General features: G+C 45.0%; 1 long non-coding RNA gene across 1 annotated transcript; it reads left to right on the top strand.

The window, feature by feature from the left end:
- Positions 1 to 11,707: 11,707 nt before the first annotated feature.
- Positions 11,708 to 19,254, top strand: LOC143271653 (uncharacterized). The gene is made up of 2 exons (XR_013048857.1): positions 11,708 to 13,283; positions 18,957 to 19,254. It is a non-coding gene; the product is annotated as an uncharacterized LOC143271653 (long non-coding RNA).
- The last annotated feature ends 427 nt before the right edge of the window (positions 19,255 to 19,681 follow it).

The following is a 19,681-nucleotide window of genomic DNA, read 5'->3' on the forward strand; positions in this document are numbered from 1 at the left end:
GTGGAAACTTATTGCATCTTGATAAATCTGAGTGAATAAAATTATAAAATGTGACTGACTTATTCCTGTTTTCTTGATACTCTGACAGCTAAAGATGTCTTGAATAGGAAACAGCTGAATAATTCATTTTCTAATAATGAGCTATGAAACAAGTTGAAATCTAAGACCAAGGAGATAAATCACAGTTCCCAAAAGAAAAGGGAAAACATATTGAAATTTGCCTCTTGTTTGGGCTTTTCACCAAGAACCCTGGGGGATTTGGCCTTGAGTCCATTGCCAGGTGGAAGGCATTAGACCCGAAATGGTGTGGACTACAAAGAAGTCAACCCCAGCCAGTGAGCAGCTCAGTTCTCATAAACTAAAGAGTGAATGGGCTAAGTGAAGAATTGGGAAAACCTCAGTAATTCAAGTTAAAGGCGTTCATGTGGATAAATAAAACGGAAATGTAAGGATTTCATTTCTCTTTGGTTTTTATTTTTTAAATGTATGTACATTTTATTATGTGTTCATGTTGGTATCCACACGCACGTGTGTGTGTGTGTGTGTGTGTGTGTGTGTGTGTGTGTGTGTGTGTGTAGTGATTGTGGAGGCCAGAAGAGGGCATCAATCTGATCACTTGGAGCTACAGTTACAAGCAGCTCTGAGCTGCTAAAGTGGGTGCTGGGAACCAAACTTGAGACCTCTGAGGAAGCAACAAGAGTTCTTAACCACTGGGCCGTTTGTCCAGCACCCTGTTTTTTCTTTTTAACACTGGAGGCCAAACCCAGGGCCATGAGCATTCTAGACAAGTGGTGTACCACTGCGGGGCACTGCAGCTCTAAAGCAGAAAGTATAACTAAGATTCCCAAGTTCTTTGACTAGCCCACAGACTCTCAAAAGTATTGTTACAGCACACTTAAGTGCTAAAATCATTTGAAAAAGAACTTATTCTTCTAAAAGAAGTTCTGCTGCCCATAGTTGACCAAGTCAATTCTTTTCTTTAAAATAAGAGTAATTCTGGCGTTACTTTCATAAAATGGAATCACACTGCAGCCCAGGCTTTCCTGGGAATTGCAGTCATTGGTTCATAAACACAGCAGAATTCAAGTGTATGTTTATATCCACTTCTCCGAAGCCAAATAAAATTCCATTCAAGGGTTGCTAAGAATCTACTGAAAACTGTAAGAGTGAAAACAGCAGGGTAACAGGATAGGATAAACAAAAGTTGATAGATCATCACATTTCACAAGATACAAAATAAATGTAGCGGCTGGAGAGATGCCTCAGCATTTCGGAGTATTGGCTGCTCTGCCAGGGTTCTGTTCCAGCACCTGTGTCTGGTGGCTCATCACTGCCTGCTACTCCAGCTTCAGGGCATCCCATATCCTCCTGGAACACACATGTACACACATACTGGCTTCCAGGAGCACACACATACACACATACTCACACAAAAATAGATACACGTGATTTGCATTTGTATGTATGTTTAAAGTACATATGTGTGCATGTTCTATGTGTGCAGGTATCTGTGAAGGGTAGAGGACAATCTTGGCTGCCATTCCTCAAGTGCCACCCACCTTGTCTTTTGAACTACGGTGTCTCATTGACTTGGCACCAGCTAAATTGGTTAGACTAATTAGCCAGTGAGCCCCAGGAATCTGCTGGCTCTGCCTCCCCAACACTGAGATGACAAACACACCACTGTGCCTGGTTTTTAAAAGAAAAAATGGGTTGGTGGGGAGGAGCTTGGTCCTGTCTCAACTTGATATGCCATGTTTCCTTGACTCCCATGGGAGGCCTGCCCCTTTCTGAATGGAGGAGGAAGGGATGGGGTGAGGTAGACAGGAGGTGGTGGGAGGGAGCAGGAGAAGAGGAGGGAAGGGAAACTGTGGTTGGTATGTAATAAATGAAAAAAATAATTAAAAAGCTGGGTTCTCGAAGATTAAACTCAAGTCCTCACGCTTGAAGGCAAGTGGGTTGACTGCAGAGTGAGCACCCCAACCCACAGGTGGTGGTGTTTCTCCATGGCTTAGCAAACTCGGGGATATTCCAAAGGTCCAGAACCGACATATAAATAGCCTATGAACTGACGTCGCTGACATTTGCCCTTGGAAGAGCTTCCCATCACTAGACGACTCTGAGGTTGGGGTGCACAGATGGGACAGTAAGGCAGTGACATTCGTGTCCCTGACCTCATGCACACTGGCCCTATCTGTGGTGATAATGTATCATGCACCCTAATAAACTTATCTGGGGTCAGAGAACAGAACAGCCACTAGACAGACATAGAGGCCAGAAAATGGTGGCACTCACACCTTTAATCCTAGCCTTCTGGAGGCAGAGATCCCTCTGGATCTCTGTGAGTTCAAAGCCACACTGAAAACAGCCAGGAATGGTGACACACGCCTTTAATCCCAGGAAGGGATGGCAGAAAAGTATATAAGGCATGAAAAACAGGAACTAGAGGCTGGTTAAGATTTTAGGCTTTTGAGCAGCAGTTCAGCTGAGATCTATTTGGATGAAGACTCAGAGGCTTCCAGTCTGAGGAAACAGGATCAGCTGAGGAATTGGTAAGGTGAGGTGGCTGTGGCCTGTTCTGTTTCTCTGATCTTCCAACGTTCACACCAGTACCTGGCCTCAGGTTTGATTTTATTAATAAGACCTGCTAAGATTCCTGCTACACCTGTCGTTATTTCTCTTTTGACACTTTCAAAAATCACCTTTGGTCCCAATGATGCAAAGTCTAATGATGAGTTTTCAAAGGAATTCAGCTCAACTTCTTTGTACTGGGCTGCTGATGGCTGTTACAATCTGGAAGCTTTGCTTCCAGGAGTGTGTGTGTGTGTGTGTGTGTGTGTGTGTGTGTGTGTGTGTGAGAGAGAGAGAGAGAGAGAGAGAGAGAGAGAGAGAGATCTCATATTTTTATTTCATCCATTATCTGTTTCCTCCTAGTGAATATCAGACTTCCTAGATTTAGTCTCAAATTTTTCTGTCATTGTTTTATTTTCTATTTCTTTGTCTCCTTTCCCACTCTCCTCTCAAGGGGCTTCTCAATGTACCCTCCATATTTCCTGTTGCATTTCCAATTCCAATCTGCAGGAACAAGTTAACAGTAAGGTTTAATGTGCAATCTCTAGATTTTTGACTTCTGCCATGTTCCTTATGCTACTAAGAAATTGTGTGGAAAGTCAGAGAATGCCCTAAGCCTGTATGCATCAGAGGGAGAGAAAGAGAGAGAGAGATTCTGTTTTCATCAAAAGGCAAATAGGTAAACATAGTCACTTAGTATTCACATTAGTCTCTTTTGCCATGGTGACCAAATTTCCTGAGATAGACAACTTGAAAAAATAAAGGTTTATTTGGGCTCATGGTTTCAAAGGGCTCAGTTAATCATGGCTGAGGAGGCATGATGGGAAGCGTGTGTCACACCTTAGAAGTTCAGGATTTGGCGAGCGTTACAAGAAATGGTCAGACAAAAGCTCCTTAAAGAAGGAAGGAAGGGTTCATTTTGGCTCACAGTTCAAGGAGACAGCCCATCCTGTCAAGAGCTGTCCTGGTGACAGAGCTTGAGGCAGCTTGTCACCTTGCACCCACCCTTACAAAGCGGGAGTGCTGGCTGCCGTGTCTCGGCTCCTTTCCACTTTTCATCAGTCCCAGCCACCACGTGATTTGCTTCACTCTTATGGTGGAGCCTCTCACCTCAGTTAGCCTAATCTAGAAACTTCCTCACGGACATTACCAGAAGTTTGTTTCCATGGCAATTCTAAAGCCCATCAAGTTGACAATCAGACTAACCATCATATCCCTGAAGACCAGCCCAATTCCCTACTTCCTCTATGTAGGCTCTGCCTCCTAAAATTTCCATAACTTTCCAGAATTGCAACATGAGCTGGGGACAAAGAATTCAAAATATGAACTTATCAGAGGACATTTCATATTTAGATCGTAACGGTACTTGTGACCTTTAATACAGTCTGTGGCTGTATGTCTTTTGTGAGAGCACGGAATTCTTAAGGGCCTCTTTGCATTTTCTTACCTTCTGGAAAGTCGTTATAATCTAGGACTTCGTGTATTAACTTAATTCCCTCTATTTTCTCTCTCACTTTTTTATGTTGTGGACATACCTTAAACATTTGGTGATACTTGATTCATGGTTAATGATGGGGAGCTAAAAGGTGATGGAATCTTGTGTTTGCATGCATAGGGCTTGTTGAATGGCGATCTCTGCTGTTAGTTAAGCTGCTTTTCTTCATGTCAGGTGCCAAGATAGTCTGGCCTCTGCATCCATGTGATCCATACCCAATGACTCAGTCAATAGAGGACTAAATATAGTGGGAGAAAAAAATGTGAATGTAGTAAACACGTACAAATTTTTCTTATTATTCCCTAAGCAAAACCTTACAGCACTATCTAGATAGCATTTAGCTTGTGTGGATGTTATAAATAATTTGGAAATGGTTTTAAATAAATGGGAGGAAGTGTAGGGTAGATGCCAGCACTACAGTAATTCATATGAGAGACTCCAGCATTTCAAGATATTGCTCTCTGCAGGGGCTGCTGGAGCTAATCTCCTGCACATACCAAGCACAACTGGATATATAATACTTTCACCTGGAAACAGTTTCTCCAGAGAAGAATCCTTCCCTTTTCTCCTTGAAAAGTACTTTCGGGGCTACTGAATTCCTGTGACTGGAGTATTGCCAGGGTTTCAAAAGTCTGGTGACGTGTGTGTGAGCCTCCTATTCTCAGAACAGTAAATATTGGGGGAGTCCCCACTCCCAGATGTCTGCCCCTACACCTATGGGGTAGGCCTTCTCTGTCTTCACCATATCAAGCTTTTCCACCATCTTCCAACCCAGAGACTCTGCTCCATGCTCTCTGGTACAGACTTACTGAATTCTGTTTCTCTGCCACATGCACTCAACCTTGTCAGGCAAGTCCTAGAACAAGATGCAGTCTCCTCATTCTCTGCTTTCTTCAGACAAGCCCCTGTCCCCATAAGTGACTCTGTAGCCAGGTCCAGGCTACAGAGTCACTTATGGGGACAGAAAAGTGGAAAAATTGTAAATATGAGATTACTGAACTCACACACAGGGCTGAAAATTCTTGTTCCTGATTTGGAGTTTTCTGTCTACCTTACTCCGTGCCCTCTACTGCCTTCTCCAGCACAGGACTCTAAAACACAAAGTAAAAAACTTTTTCTTATTTAGATATAGAATCAAAGTAGAAAGTTACATAAAATGTTTCCTGTTTCCCAACACACACACACACACACACACACACACACACACACACACACACACACCATCCAAATGGATGTGTGTCTAGATGAATAAGTAGAATTCACATATAAATTTTAATTGATTGTGTTGGTTATATGAACTATACTATTATTTTTTTTAAATGTGTTTATCTATATGTATGTTTGTGTCAAGGTGTTGGATCCTGGAGTTACAGACAGTTGTGAGTTGAGGATGCTGGGAATTGAACCCAGGTCCTCTGGAAGAGCAGTCAGTGCTCTGAACTGCTGAGCCATCTCTCCAGCCCAGTCCATTATTTTTTTTTCATTGTATATTATCATAAATATCACAAAAGCTAGCATATTCATACATTACTGTGTTGATGTTAAACACAGAAATCTACAGAAGTCTGGGACAAGGCACACTAGTTTATACTTGTCCTCCACAGCCCCTTTATGTTAACTTATGGCTAACAGTGCTCATTAGCATGCTTTCAAATTTTTGACCACCTGCTAGGCAAAGTTGCACACATTGCACAGCAGCAGTGTCCCTTCAGAGCAAGAAGAGATCGCCAGGAACACAAGGAGTGTTTGCACGACCCCCGCTCTAACAAGCCTCCCTGCCCCTTGTTTGCACAGAGCCTAAGTGCTCCAGACTTCTCCAGCCGGGACACTTTGAGGACACAGAACCGACAATGAAAAGTTCTATAATAATGTTAATATAAACATCATTAGCCATTAATTACTTGGATTGCTTCAGATGAAAGCTCCACAAAGAGACCAGAGTGTCAAACAGTGATTATAAAATCCTCAGCTTTTTTTTTTTACTTGCCTTGTGATTAAAAACAGAAAGCTCTTTATATACACACTATTAACTCTTTATAAGTAATTAAGACGGTCTGGTTTCCCTTGAGACCTGATGATGATCACACTGAAGAGTCACACCCTTGTCTGTCTGCTCCAGAGGCCCAGGCCTTTGTCCTGGTGCTGTGACAGGATCTGCATGTGAGGCCAATCTCAGACTTGAGTGATGAGGGTCACCAGCAGGGCATGGGCCCCTGCATTTTGGAGGGTGCCGACTGCCAACTTCCATCACATGGGTCTGGAATAGACTCAGGAGCATTAGTATCAGGCCAGGCTGCCTGTCTTCCCATCAGGCATCTCAGCCAGCCCGCAACAAACACTGCCTGCTCTAGCTATTGAGGACTGAATAATTGGCAGAGACTTAAATGCCTGCTGACTTGCATTGAGTGCCCCCATCCGAATGTTAAGTCTTTCATTAGAGCACAGAGCATCCTTTTTAAAGGCTCAGATCCCATGATAATGAAGACTCTTCCTAGAACACCAGGAAGGCTGGATCCTCATCCAATTGCCTTTAAACAGGGTAGTACATTCTGGGGCAATTAGAAGAAAAGGAATGAGTGAGATTCAATTCCCTTTTCAAGGAATTCAGACAACACACTTAAAAATACTCCCTGTCCAGATAGCTATGGGTATACCTTCTAGGTGACTACAGGAAGAGATTCTTGAAAAATTGGACTTTGGGGTGTGTGGTTCCCAGTGACCTAAGTCGGTCACAGCCCCAGGAGGCTCTGTAAGACTGTGGTGGTATGGTTTATCTGTGCCAGGGGAAAGGTCTGCTGGTTTTGATGCATTTATAAGCCCTTATTGAAACAGAGACAGCAGGTGACAAGAAGGGAAGCAATGGTTCAGTGTGTGTGTGTGTGTGTGTTTGAATCATTTAGAAAGCTGGATCAGCCTACATGGAAATGTAATTGTGATTCTCAGCAGGCTTAGACTTAGTCAAAAAGAGCCTTCATTCATTCATTTTTATTCATTTATTCTTTTACAGTGCCTCTACTAAGTGTCAGGCTGTGGGTAAGATTTGGAGTCTATCCCTAATGAGTTGAAATTAAGGGAAGGGAAGGGTGGTGGGTTCAGGGAACACAGGGCGGAGAATGAAGATAAGGAACCGCAATGCAGTGTGATAATTATTAATATGGCAATTGGCGCTAGCATCAAAATTCAGATGGAGAAGAATGCACTGGGACTGGTGTAGTGGGAGAGTTGGAGTAATGAAAGACTTCCAAAGACAAGAGTCTCAGCTGCTTCCTAGACTATGGGGAAGAGATTGTTAGGTAGACCGAGAAGTAGGCAGGAAGACAGAAGAACATTGCAGTCAGAGACAGGCTACTAAATCCTGGGGATATAGGGGGTATAGGCAGCATGGTGGGGGACCAGGAAGATGGCTCAGTGGGTAAGAGCATTTGATCTGCAGGCGTAAGGACCTGAGTTCATATCCCACAGCACCCACACAGAAAGCCACAAGCTTTGTATCCCTGTTGCACCAGCATTGGGACTCAGAGACAGTGGGTCCAAAGAGCTCCTTGGTTAGCCAGCCTTGCCAAAGTGGCAAGGTTCCAGGTCAGTGAGAGCCTCTCTCAAGGCAGAAAGGCAGACAATTGGTATCTTAATCTGGCTTTTCCATTTGTACATATTGGCACATGAACCCACACATTCATGTACATGCAACACACACACACACACATACACGCACATGCACACGCACACGCACACACACATGCGCACACATACCACAATATAAAAAGAAGAAGTTGAAACAAGCTGGGCATGGTGGTGCATGCCTTTAATTCCAGTACTCAGGAGGCAGAGGCAGGCAAACCTGTGTGAATTCAAGGTCAGTCTGTTTTACATAGCAAGTTGCAGGTTAGTCAGGGGCTATAGAGTGAGGCCCTGTCTCACCCCTCCCCCCCAAAAAAAAAACAAAGAAAACATAAATTAAAACAGTATGGTGCATCATGGTACTATAAGAAGGTATGCCTGAGTAGGTGGGGACATGGAGAATGACCCAACAAAAGTAACACCAGAGAGTAATAAAGGATAAGACCAACATGGACTATATCAACGAGGGAATGTGTCCAGTAGCTCTGGCCCAAACTGTGGCTACCAACATTTACCTATTTATCCAGGACTATGGACCAAGGAGGTCTACAAAGAACAGAGAGCATGGCACATCTATAGCCTGACATTGTCAATATGCAATAGAGTATGGACAGGGCCAGGTCAAGTTCAAGCCTTTGAAGCATCTATCTGGGCTCTGCTTCCACATCACTGTCCATCATTAATTGATACTCACCGGGTATGGCTACGAAGTCACCACACGATACCTCTATCCAGCCTATCTTTCTGCACTCTGCCTTCAGTGACATCAAAATAGCTGCCATGTCATTTTGTCATCTGGGCACCCTGTGTTTTACTCTGCACATCTGCTCAGCCAGTCGAATGGCCTCAACCAAAAAGGGAAATTAGATCACTGTGGCGTGAGTTGTTTGAGTAAGAAGCTCCTGGCTTAGAGGGATAGCTGGTTAATTTGTAAGTGCTCATAAGTCATTAGTGGGATAATCGTTTTACAGAATTTTGCTGAAGATCAGTGCCAAATTCATGAATCCATAGTTGGTGGAAGAGGAGGATTTGTTAATGGTAGTTTCTGAAAACAAAGCATTTACCCCTTCTTAGTCCCCCAGTGTGAATCGCATTGTCTATTAGTCTCTCGTGTTACCAACAGTGATTCTGTGTCCCCCCAGGAGATCTTCAGTAGCTTGTAGAGTGCTCAGGCAAGCATCACATCGTGTGTGTGTGTGTGTGTGTGTGTGTGTGTGTGTGTGTGTGTGTGTGTGTGTGTACAGGACCTTGTTGTGTATGTTTGGCTGGCCTAGTGCTCATTATGTAGCCCAGGCTGTCCTCAAATTCCCAGCAATCCTCTTGCCTCAGCCTCTCAAGTACTGGGATTATAGACATCCATCGCCATGCCCAGCTTCAATTATCTTTCTGATCCTCTTTGCTCAGATCTCTTGAGCAGCTTTGATGTGTTGCTGGTGAGTGTAAATTTTCTCCCAAACTTCAATTTGCTAAAAGCATTCACTCTCATATCCTATACATTTTGTTTCAATATTTATCATTTCCCAATGTCTGAAGTGCACAGGGCAATTGATGGTCCCTGAAAGCACATATTTGAACTCAGTCTGAGTCACAGTGGGGATTTAGTGTTTCAGGAATTCTATCAGAGACAATAGATCATGAGGAAATCTTCAGGGGGCAAGAGTCTTGCAAATCAACCCTGACAGAAGAGAGCCCTTGAACTCCTTCACTTCTGTAAAGTTCCACTTCAGTCTGTCTCTTTTGCTTTAGTGGAATAAAAGATAGACTCTGGGTCAAGAAGACAGATGATCTCATGGACCTCAGTCTCTTAATTTATAAACAGAGAATTCCATTGAGATGACTTCTACAGTTCTGTCCAGCTGCATAGCTGTATACTTGCAGCAAATTGAAGGAACTGTGACAATCAAAACTCATGGGGCCAGGCAGGGTGCTGTGCACCTTTAATACCAGCACTTGGGAGGCAGAGATGGCGTCTCCATGAGTTCAAGGCCCACCTGATCTACATAGTGAGTTCTAGAGTTCCAGGACATTCCAAGCTACAAAGAGAGACCTTGACTCAAACAAACAAACAACCTCATGGGCTAAGTATTCTGCTAGAATCATAATACCTGTGACATCATTTAATGCAGGCAAAAATCCTGTGGGTAACCTCATTTAACAGGTAAGGAGGATGACTTTTGCAGATACTACATACTTATCTAAGTGTCTTAGTTACTGTGGCTATGATAAAATACCCTCTCAAAAGCAGCTGAAGGGACAGGACTTATTCTAACTCAGTTCCAGGGTACATCCACTGATGAAAAGACCATGACAGCAGAAGTTTGCAGGAGCTGTCACATTGTGTCACAGCCAGGAAGCACACAATAATGCTGGTATCCAGCTCATTGGCTCTTTGAAAAAATACTTATTTTGATGTGTGTGAGTGTTTTGCCTGCATACATGTATGTGTACTGTGTGCATACCATGCCTTCAGAGGCCAGAAGGCATTGAAACCCCTGGGAGTGGAGTTACAGACAGTCGTGAGCTATTGTGTGGTTGCTAGGATCCAAATCTAGGTGTTTCACAACAGCATCAAGTGCTGTTAACCTCTAAGCCATCTTTCTAGCCCCATTTTCCTCTTTTTATACAGTTCCGTCATAGGGAATGTGCCACCCACAGAGGACAGGTTCTCCTACTTTAGTGAAGTAATTATGATAATATCCCACAGGAATGACCAGAGAGGCCCGCCTTCCAGATGAGGCTAGATCTCATCAATTGGATAATTGAGATTAACCATCATGGTAAGGTCATAAGTTATTAACCGCAAGGGTCAGAGTACAAATTCAAATACTGATCACTATATCATTAATTCCCAACTACAGTTGATTTTGCTCCCCACTACCAGTAGATATTTGGCATTAACTATTTATATTAGATATCTTGAGATATTTGGGGTTGTCATCCCTGTGGGATTGCTACTGTCAGCTACTGGGTAGAATTCTTCATGTAAAAGAGAAGAAAATGAGTGAAATGTGAAAAAAAGACCTCGCAGTTTAGTTGTGAAAACTCCTCCTTGAACTCGTGTGTTTGAATGCTGGGACCCAGCTGGTGATGTTGTCGTAGGCAGCTGTGGACTCTATAAGAGGCTCTAAGAGGTGGGACTTCACCGAGTGAACTGATTTCTGGGTAGCAGGGTTCATGGGTTACACACTTCTCAGTTCCCTATGCTGCCTGACTGTTTTGATATTACAAGCAGCCTAACACTGCCGTGTCTTCCCAGCCACGATGGCCCGGAACCCCACAAACCATGAGGCAAAATAAACTCTTCCTGTGTTAAGTTGCTTTTTAAAAATACTTAGTTTTATTTTTACTTAAGTGTGTGTGTGTGTGTGTGTGTGTGTGTGTGTGTGTGTGTGTGTGTGTGTGTGTGAATGTTCCATATCTGGGTGCCCATGGAGGCCAGAAGAAGGTTTGGGGTCCTTTGGGTCTGGAGGTACAGGTAGTTGTGAGCCACCAGACGTGGGAATCGGGTTGCTGGAAAAGCAGCAAATGTTCTTAACCACTGAACTATGCTGCAGCCCTTAAGTTGCTTCTGGTCAGGTGTTTGATCACAGAAATCAGCAAAGTAGCTAATCCAGGCCTCAAAATGATCTACTATAGTCATTTCACCTCAGAGATTCAGAAGTCAGAGTCCAGAGAGCTTCAGTGACTTGCCGGAAATGAGTGTGGAGTACTCAACACTACCTAAAAAAAAATAATTTATTGAGGAAATAAGTCATCCTGGAGCAGAAGCCCCATTTTTCCACTGTATACACAGTATTCTTTGCAAACGCCTCTCAGTTACTGACAGACCTTCCTCTGTTACGTAACCAATAGCCACTATCACCTGCCTGCCTTCTTGATGCAGAGCCCTGACATTGCGCAGCTGTGAGGCAGGCAGGTGAGGTGGCAGGGCCCATCCTTCCTCAGCAGATGAGCTGTCTAAACTGGGCATGTGGATCACATCCCTGTTCGCCAGCGACTGACTTGGGAAAGGATCCATTACATGGTAACATCCAGGGAGACCTGTAAGAGTAAGAGGCTTCGGGATAAGGTTTAGCATCCAACTTCCCACTCCTAGGAGACTAGAGAGGCTACAATGCCTGAAGCTGTCAAGGGTCACACTGTGGCTGCAGAGTAGAGAGACAGAATGCTGAGTCTGTGGAGGTTCGGATCCTTTAGCCAGACTTGAGCCTGTCCCTACTTCCTGTTTTCCCGGCAGATGGCATAGAAAACATCTACAAGATTTAAAGCACTGCTAATTGTTGTTTTTATTGTTTGTACCAGGACCCATCCCAACCAGTATTACTGGCAGCTGTCTCGTAATGGAATGACTTCAAGGATGCCTTCTTGTTCCATTTGACTTTTAAGATCAGTTCAGAGACAGGCGTGGTGGTGGACACCTGTAATCCAACCTCTTAGGAGGCTGAAGCAGGAGGACCTTGAGTTTAAGGGCAGGTTGGATTACGTAACAAGACTGAGGCCAGCCCAGGCTGTATAGTAAAACCCTGTCTCAAAAGAACAGCAACAACAACAAAGTCTGTCCAGAAGTTACTCTGCATTCTCCTGTAAGAATTAATCACGCTCTATGTGTTGAGGATGATCCAGAGAAAACAGGTGTGGGACGTGATAAACTCCAAGGCTGTACAAACAGTGATAATACCAGGGCAGGCGTAGTTTTTATGAGCATCACATTTGCTAGGATTGAAGTAGCCACTGCACCATTACTAGCTTTGTGACCTTGGGACACTTCAGCTTCTGTTTCTTCATTGGTAATATTGAGGTTATGTGAATACGAAGTGAGTGAGCAAAAAGTACCTTCTACAAATTAAAGCCTTCTTATATGTTTGTAATAATTCCACGTAACCATTGTATTTTCTTTGCTCTCAGGTGGCCGGTTACCTATTTAAAATGGAAACTACCAGGGAGAAGTCATCTGTCAGTCACTGATTTAGTGACAAACAGGAACACTTGACCTAGTACACAGAAGAGAGATTTATTAAAGGCTAGTTGAAAAGTCGTAAAATGGCCGAGAGAGTTAAGGTTATGCCTCCAGGAATAAGACTTAGTCAGTCACACTGCCGAGATGCCTGGGGGAGATACAGTGTCTGTACAGACAGGCAAAGCCACTAGTTCTATGGATGGACATAGGGTCTGGTGGTCATCCCTAATGCCTCTGTCTCTCGTACCCCTAGGAATGGGTACCCCATGGCCAGAGTGGGCTTTGTGGAACCCCTTCTTGGTGTCATTAACCTCCAAATCAATCCTAGTATCTATTGAATGGAGTCCTGTGTCTGGGTCTTAGCAGCAAGGAAAGCCTTTCTCATGGGTTAAATGGGCCTAGGAGATAAAGAATTCTCTGAGCTGGGTAAAGAGTATAAGTTAAATTAATGTCTGTATTTTTGTTTGGGTAGCTTTGTGTGGGGGGAGTTTTGTTTTTTATTTATTTGTTTTTTCATTTTGTCTTTGTTGCAGGGTCTCACTCTGTAGTCCAGGCTGAGCTTGGAACTCACGATGTAGCCCAGACTGGCATAAAACTCAGAGCAATACTCCTGCCTCGGCCACCTGGGTGCCGGAATGACAGGTGAGACCTTGCACAGTTCTGTGTTTTGTTTTGTCTGGCTTTGGCACAGCTTCCCACTGTGTCGCCCAAGCTGACCTTAAACCCAGCTTCCTCCTGCCTCAGCATCCCAAGTGCTAAGATCACAGGTGTGCACCACCACATCTAGTCTTGGATGACTAGACTCTTAAAGAACAAAATTACCTATCATCCCAATGTTTCCAGGAAGAAGTGAGGGAGCAGAAAACATTAGCAGAAGCAGTGATGGTGACCTAGTTTTTCCAGCAAGAAACCCCACTGCTACCTGCTCTTCACTTCCCTCCAATGTCAACCCCCTCTGGTATCTCACCCATGACTGTTCCCGGTTTAAGCCTGTGTCCTTCCTCACCTCAGCTGCTGACAGGGTCACCTACTGGTCTCCTCGTCACCGCTCCCGGCATTCCTTGGTTCTTCCTTCTCTAGACCGTGAGCATCTAAGGTGCTTGCATCTGATGTCAGGACTCACTGAATGACTGCCGTCTGGCTAGTGGCTTTGGGTTGGAGTGACTGCAGGGCAGGCAGCAGCTTGATTTGCTCTAACTCCACAGGTAGAGGTCAGAGGACAATCTGCCCTTCTGTTTTCCTTGAGGCAGGGTCTCTTTTTTGGTCTTCTGCCATGAATGCTGGTATAGCTGGCCAGTGAAGTTCCAGAGATCCTCCTGTCTCAGCCTCCCACCTCTTCACAGAAGTGGTGTGATGGCAGGCACTTACAGAACACATCCAGCTTTTACATGGGTTCCTGGGATTTGAACTTGGGTCCTCACATTTGCCCAGCAACACGTCTACCCACTAAGTTGAGCCCTTGGCCCTCAATTTTGTCTTTTAAAGCCTGAAACTAGACCTTTAGGAACTTCATGAATTTTAACAGCTGTCATCAAAATGCAACTCTCTTCATAGTCGACCGTAGATTTTGTCATGCTGAAGGAAAAATAATTATTTGAGTGGATTTGGGGATTAATTATCTGGTAGCCAAGAATTAAGCACAAGCTGGAGTCAAAATGAATCTCTTCAGCTTAGTTCATATCATTTTTTCGTACCAAATAAAGATGGTACATTTTGTTGATAAAAGTTGAAGCTCATGCTTGAGGATTTGGATTGGGAGGTTGTATATATTTTTGTAAATTTAAATTGTAGAAAAAAAAAGTGTAACTACTTTAAAAATAGAAAATAGAATACAGATATTAAGACAGACCAGTCTGTTATATATAGATATTTAATAGCTTGTTTATTTTTATTTTATTTGCATTGGTATTTTGCCTGCACATATGTCTGTGTGAGGACATCAGATCTTGACATTATAGGCAATTGTGAGCTTCCCATGTGGGTCCTGGGACTTGAACCCAGGTCTTCTGGAAGAGTAGTCAGTGCTCTTAACCACTGAGCCATTTCTCCAGACCCCTGTTATATATTTTCTAAACACATGAACCAAATATTTGTTAGTGAAATATAGATTGTTTACTTTGTGGAATCTAGTAAATTTTAATAACACTTGTTATTGAAAAAAATAGAGGGGGAAGGAGAAAGCAACCTGTTGACCAAGGCAAAGCACAACGCAAACAGATTTTTTTTTCTTTTCTAAAAATGCTTCAAGGATTCCCTGGAGGCCAGGCAGGGGCAGAGTGTCCACCACACTCTGTAAAGGAATCACAAGGCCAGGATAGTAGCCTTGGAGAGCAATGCAAGACTAGAGGGCTACACAGGCATCAGAAGGCCCAGGCAGGTGGTGGGCTGGAGTGGGAATTGAGGTGAGGGTACGCTGATGCTGACAGGCTCTAAGGATCACAGGTGCTGTAGGATAAGACTTGCCCCAGGTCCCCAGCTGTGCAGCAGGGGATGACAGGGCCATCTGCTAGGGGTCAGAGGACAGGAAGAGACACAGGCAGGGGTTGGGGGACCAGAAACACAAGTCCCTCCCCCTAGTCCTTCTGCGATGATGGCAGGGGCTTGATGGGACCCAGACATGCATGGAATTTGCTCCTCTCCAGCCACTGTCAGCTTCAGGAAGGAGAGCCACCCCTGAACTCTGCGCCAGTTGTAGCTGGACATCGACTGAACACTTCCTCACTTGACGGGTGGTTGGTGGCTCGTGACCTCCCATCGAGAGGGAAGACTAACAGCTGGGGCTGCAGCCAGACAGGACACAGAGGAGGGAAAGACTTTAAAAAAGATGTAGAAGCACAGAGAGAACACGGAGGCTCTTCCTGTCCCTCTCTGACTGTAGATTCAGTACCTACAACCTGGGGATTAAGAGGAAGGGGGCAGAAACTGAACTTCAGTAATGCGTTCTAAGGATTTCACATATTGCATGTCGGAATAGTTCTCTAATAACAGGACCTTGTGAAGGGCTAGAGAAAACGAATATTGATGGTTAAAGGAACTGAAATTCTTCATCTGCCCCGACTCCTTTCAAGGAAGATCCATCCAGAAGTCACAAACAGAGTTGGGGGCGGGGGAGTTTTATTCCACTTGGATTGACTCAGAGTACCTTTGTAGTGAAAATCGGCCTTCAGAGGAGAATGTACTGTACCATGATAATGTCAAGGTTAATATTTCACAAGTAAGGCCAAAGTCATCTGAAATGGATGAATGTCATCTTTTACTGGACTTGTGTGGTCTTCCTAAGAAAACAGTTCTTGTTCAGATCTTTGCCTTCAGGCTGATCACGGGAGTAAAGGGATCAGTTAGTCCCAGCAGGCTGAAAGCTAACTAAAGCGTAGTGCTCACCCTCACCATGTCACATGTGGGAAGTGGTGCTCTCCCTAGACGGGTGTGAGCCTCACAGGAAGAGTCCGATAAGATGGTCAGATGTCAGCACTATCCACAGAGTCAGAATGGGAGGGAGTAAGGAGGCAAGGCCACATCCATCTGGACTGAAGTCTACCTCCTTCTGCCACACCGGCAGGAGGGACAATCTGGGCCTTGGGTGCCTTCTCAGACCAGATTGCCTCTGGTCCCTTTCTCTGAAATTCCTTCCCTGTAGGCTGGCCCCAGACATTCACGTGCACACACATATACACGTGTGTCTGCATGTAAACACACACACACACACACACACACACACACACACACACTGTGAGCTGCTGTTATCACCACTTTGCATTAACACCCAACTTCCATCCCAAAACCTGAACATGGTCTTCCCCCAGGAAACAGGAAAATGCCAACACCTTCCCTGGCCCTGCCCGTGCTGGTGCAGGAAGAGAGGCTCTGTGAGCTGCCCCTACCAGAAGGACTCCCCAGATGATGGAGACAGTTCCAAAGGCATATGACAGGGACTTGCCTTCAAAGACACCTAGGTCCCAGGGCTCTTTATGACCTCCCAAAAGACCACCCATACGTGGGAAGAGAGCACATCCCCAGGGATTTCTAGGGTGCAGTTCTCAAGGAGCCACGTGGAAGAGGGGATATGTTGGAAGTACTAGGCAAGGGGGCAAAAAGCAGCTCCCCAGTGTTTAGATTATTCCCCTCCATCAGAGGCCATAGGCCTCCCCTCCCGTGTCTGGCTGCCTGCTGTTCCAGATGCCAGACAAGACTCCGCCACCGGAAGGCTGAAGGGTGACCGCTAGTAACCCAGCTGCACATGACGGTGGCCAGCTGCCAGCTGGAGGCCTCACAAGCCTCCAGGAAGCATGGCTCCTGCACTGTCCCGGTCCAGTGATGAGTCCAGGATCTTCACACGAAACTAGTCTCCAACGCCCACTCAGATGACAAGCTAAGTCCAGACAAGGCTTCCCAAAAGACTCCAGGCCTTAAGCCAGCTGGTGCATCTAAACCATAGGAAACACACAAGGCTTCTTCATCTCCTGGCCAGAGCCTCCAAACAATAGCTCAGAAGCCTGCTTCTCAGGCCTGGTATCATTTCATCTGTTACCAAACCCAGGGGAGGGCTCTGCCTACTCACACCCTGGGCACACTGCTCAGCTTCTCTCTTTTCTATCTTCTTCTAAAGTGGGCAAAACTGGTAGACCTGTGTCACTTTCTAGCTGTGTGTCCTTGGACTGTATATTTAATTGGCTTCAATTTTTTCACTCATCAAGTGAGGTTAAAAATAGACCAACCTCGTGGGATAGGTAGAAAAATTAAGTGAGTTAATTCCCCTAGAAGCACTTAGAGCAATGTCTGGCTTCTAGAAAGTGCTCAGAAGATGCCAGAAATGATTACTGTTTCTGTTGTTTTTATTAATCATGCAATTATTAAGAGGATTACTATAACAACATCTGCCATTTATTGCATATTGATCACGGTGTCCTCACACTGGGCTCAGTCTTTCACAGGAAGTACCTCACAGATATGTTAAGTACGCATGAGTGACTGTCTAGCACATAGATAGCCACTATCATTCTTTCTTCCTCTCTTCCCCTTTCTAAGAGGAAGAAACGCCTCAAAGACCCAGCGGCTTGCTCAAGCCCACAGTGCTACAAAGGAAAGCGTGTTTACACTTGAATCCTGGTGTTCTGGCATACAGATCCCCCTGGTCCTGCAAACTTGCATTCTCTCCCACCCTCTTCCTGACCCCTCTGCCTGACCCTGGGCATCTGCTCCACAGCCAACTGGCTTCCCTTCAAGGAATTTTCCAGGGACACATCTGCTGCTCGGTTGCAATATCCCTGGGGTCATCTGCCTGTGGTTGTTTTCAGTCTGTGCGTGAAGGACTGAGCTGGCCTCCTAATGGCCTTTTCCCTTCGGGATCCAGAAACGAAGCTCCAGTAGGTAGAGATGGGTGCAAGGGAATGAAGGGGAAGAATCCATACCGGGAACAAATGAACCCATATCCAGGTGTGGCTTCTTCAAGAGTGATGTGCTGGCTCAGCTCAGCTGGCCCCAGCTCCAGCACCACCTTTATCACAGTGCTGGGATTTTGTGATTGAGTTTTCCCAGAATAGACCACCGAATCCTTTCTGAGATGAGAAGATTCAGTCTACAACAACGGCAGCCCACCAAAGGGTAGTACATGCCGAGCCTGCATGGTAGCCATCAAAGACCATGGTACCATCAAAGGTAGTTTGGACTGTGGGCAAGGGACTTCTCTCTAGGCCACAGTTTCCTCTCTGTAATGTTGAAATATCAAGACTCATCCAGCAGGGTTGCTCTGGGGACCCAAGCAGGAGAGGGACTGTCACACTCCAGCTCATTGACCAGCTGCAATCCCACAGCCTAGAGCACCCACATGGCATGCAGTGGTGTGAGAACACAGGGCACAGACTAAGCCAAGGTGAGACTTGGGTTGTTACTGAAAAGAAGAAGCATTTATGTAGTGCGGTGGCCCCAGCTCAGAAGACATTTTTTACAGAATGCTTACAACCCTCACTTACCACGGAAGCCAGAGAAGCTGCCTGTCAATGCCCTAAGACAGCTATGGGAAGGTGTGAGCAAGGAGGTGACATGGGGGTGATAAAGCTGTCTTCATAGTTGAGGTCCAGGGTTCATGGTAAAAGCTCAGCCTTGTCATAAAAACGGCACAGCTGAGAAGGCACCTGGAGCAGTGACGTGCTGGTGCCACCACAAGTGGCAATGGGGACGTGTTCAGAACTTGTGCAAACTGTTAAACATGAATGTTACGAAGAGTCACCTAAACTTAATTATATTAACATCCATCACTTCCTAATCATTTTTAAATTATTTTTTTTTTCTTTCTGTGTTTGTGTGTGTACGTGTCAGTATATGCATCATGTGTGCGCAGGTGTCCCCAGAGGCCAGAAGAGGGCATCGGATCCCCTTAAACACTGTACCATCTCTCCAGCTAGTCTATTTTTGCTACCCCATGTGCTTCTGAAGCCCCTCACACCTATATAGCCATGGGACGGAAATGCAGCTCTGTGCTACTGCACTCCAAGTCTACACTCAGTGCTATTACATTGCAAAATCATCCACAGAGTATTTCTAGCCCAGAAATGGGAAAGCCTACAGTTCCTCATCTCCGTGCTCTAGAGAGCTGGTTATTAAATATTTACCCGAACAGCGCTGACAAGGAGCCTCCCCACTGTTACAATGCCTCCAGTGGACTGGGGTTTATGAAACCTCAGGTTGTGCTGTTGAACACTTGCGTTATAGTTCCTGTGTTGCTTCAATTTCTCCCCGCAACTTTATGGTAATACTGCTTTGGGGCGTCACATGAGGCCTAATATCCCAAGGCATGTTGAAAAAGCAAATGTCTACAGTGACTCAGATGGTGTGGGGGTTTCATGAAGCATGTTGCTGAAGGGAGATAACACAGGAAGGAACTAGAAATAGAATAAAAATTCCAGGATGTTAGCAAAAGGATTCAGTTCAACTAGTGGTTATTCCAAACTCATCCTAGCCATGCATTGGACAAAGGGAAGAAGAAGAAGAAACCCACACAGTTACCTTCTGACACTTGCAGAATGGGGGTGGAACTGCCATCT

This window comes from Peromyscus maniculatus, chromosome 2 (genome assembly GCF_049852395.1).
Source record: "Peromyscus maniculatus bairdii isolate BWxNUB_F1_BW_parent chromosome 2, HU_Pman_BW_mat_3.1, whole genome shotgun sequence".
NCBI lineage: Eukaryota > Metazoa > Chordata > Mammalia > Rodentia > Cricetidae > Peromyscus > Peromyscus maniculatus.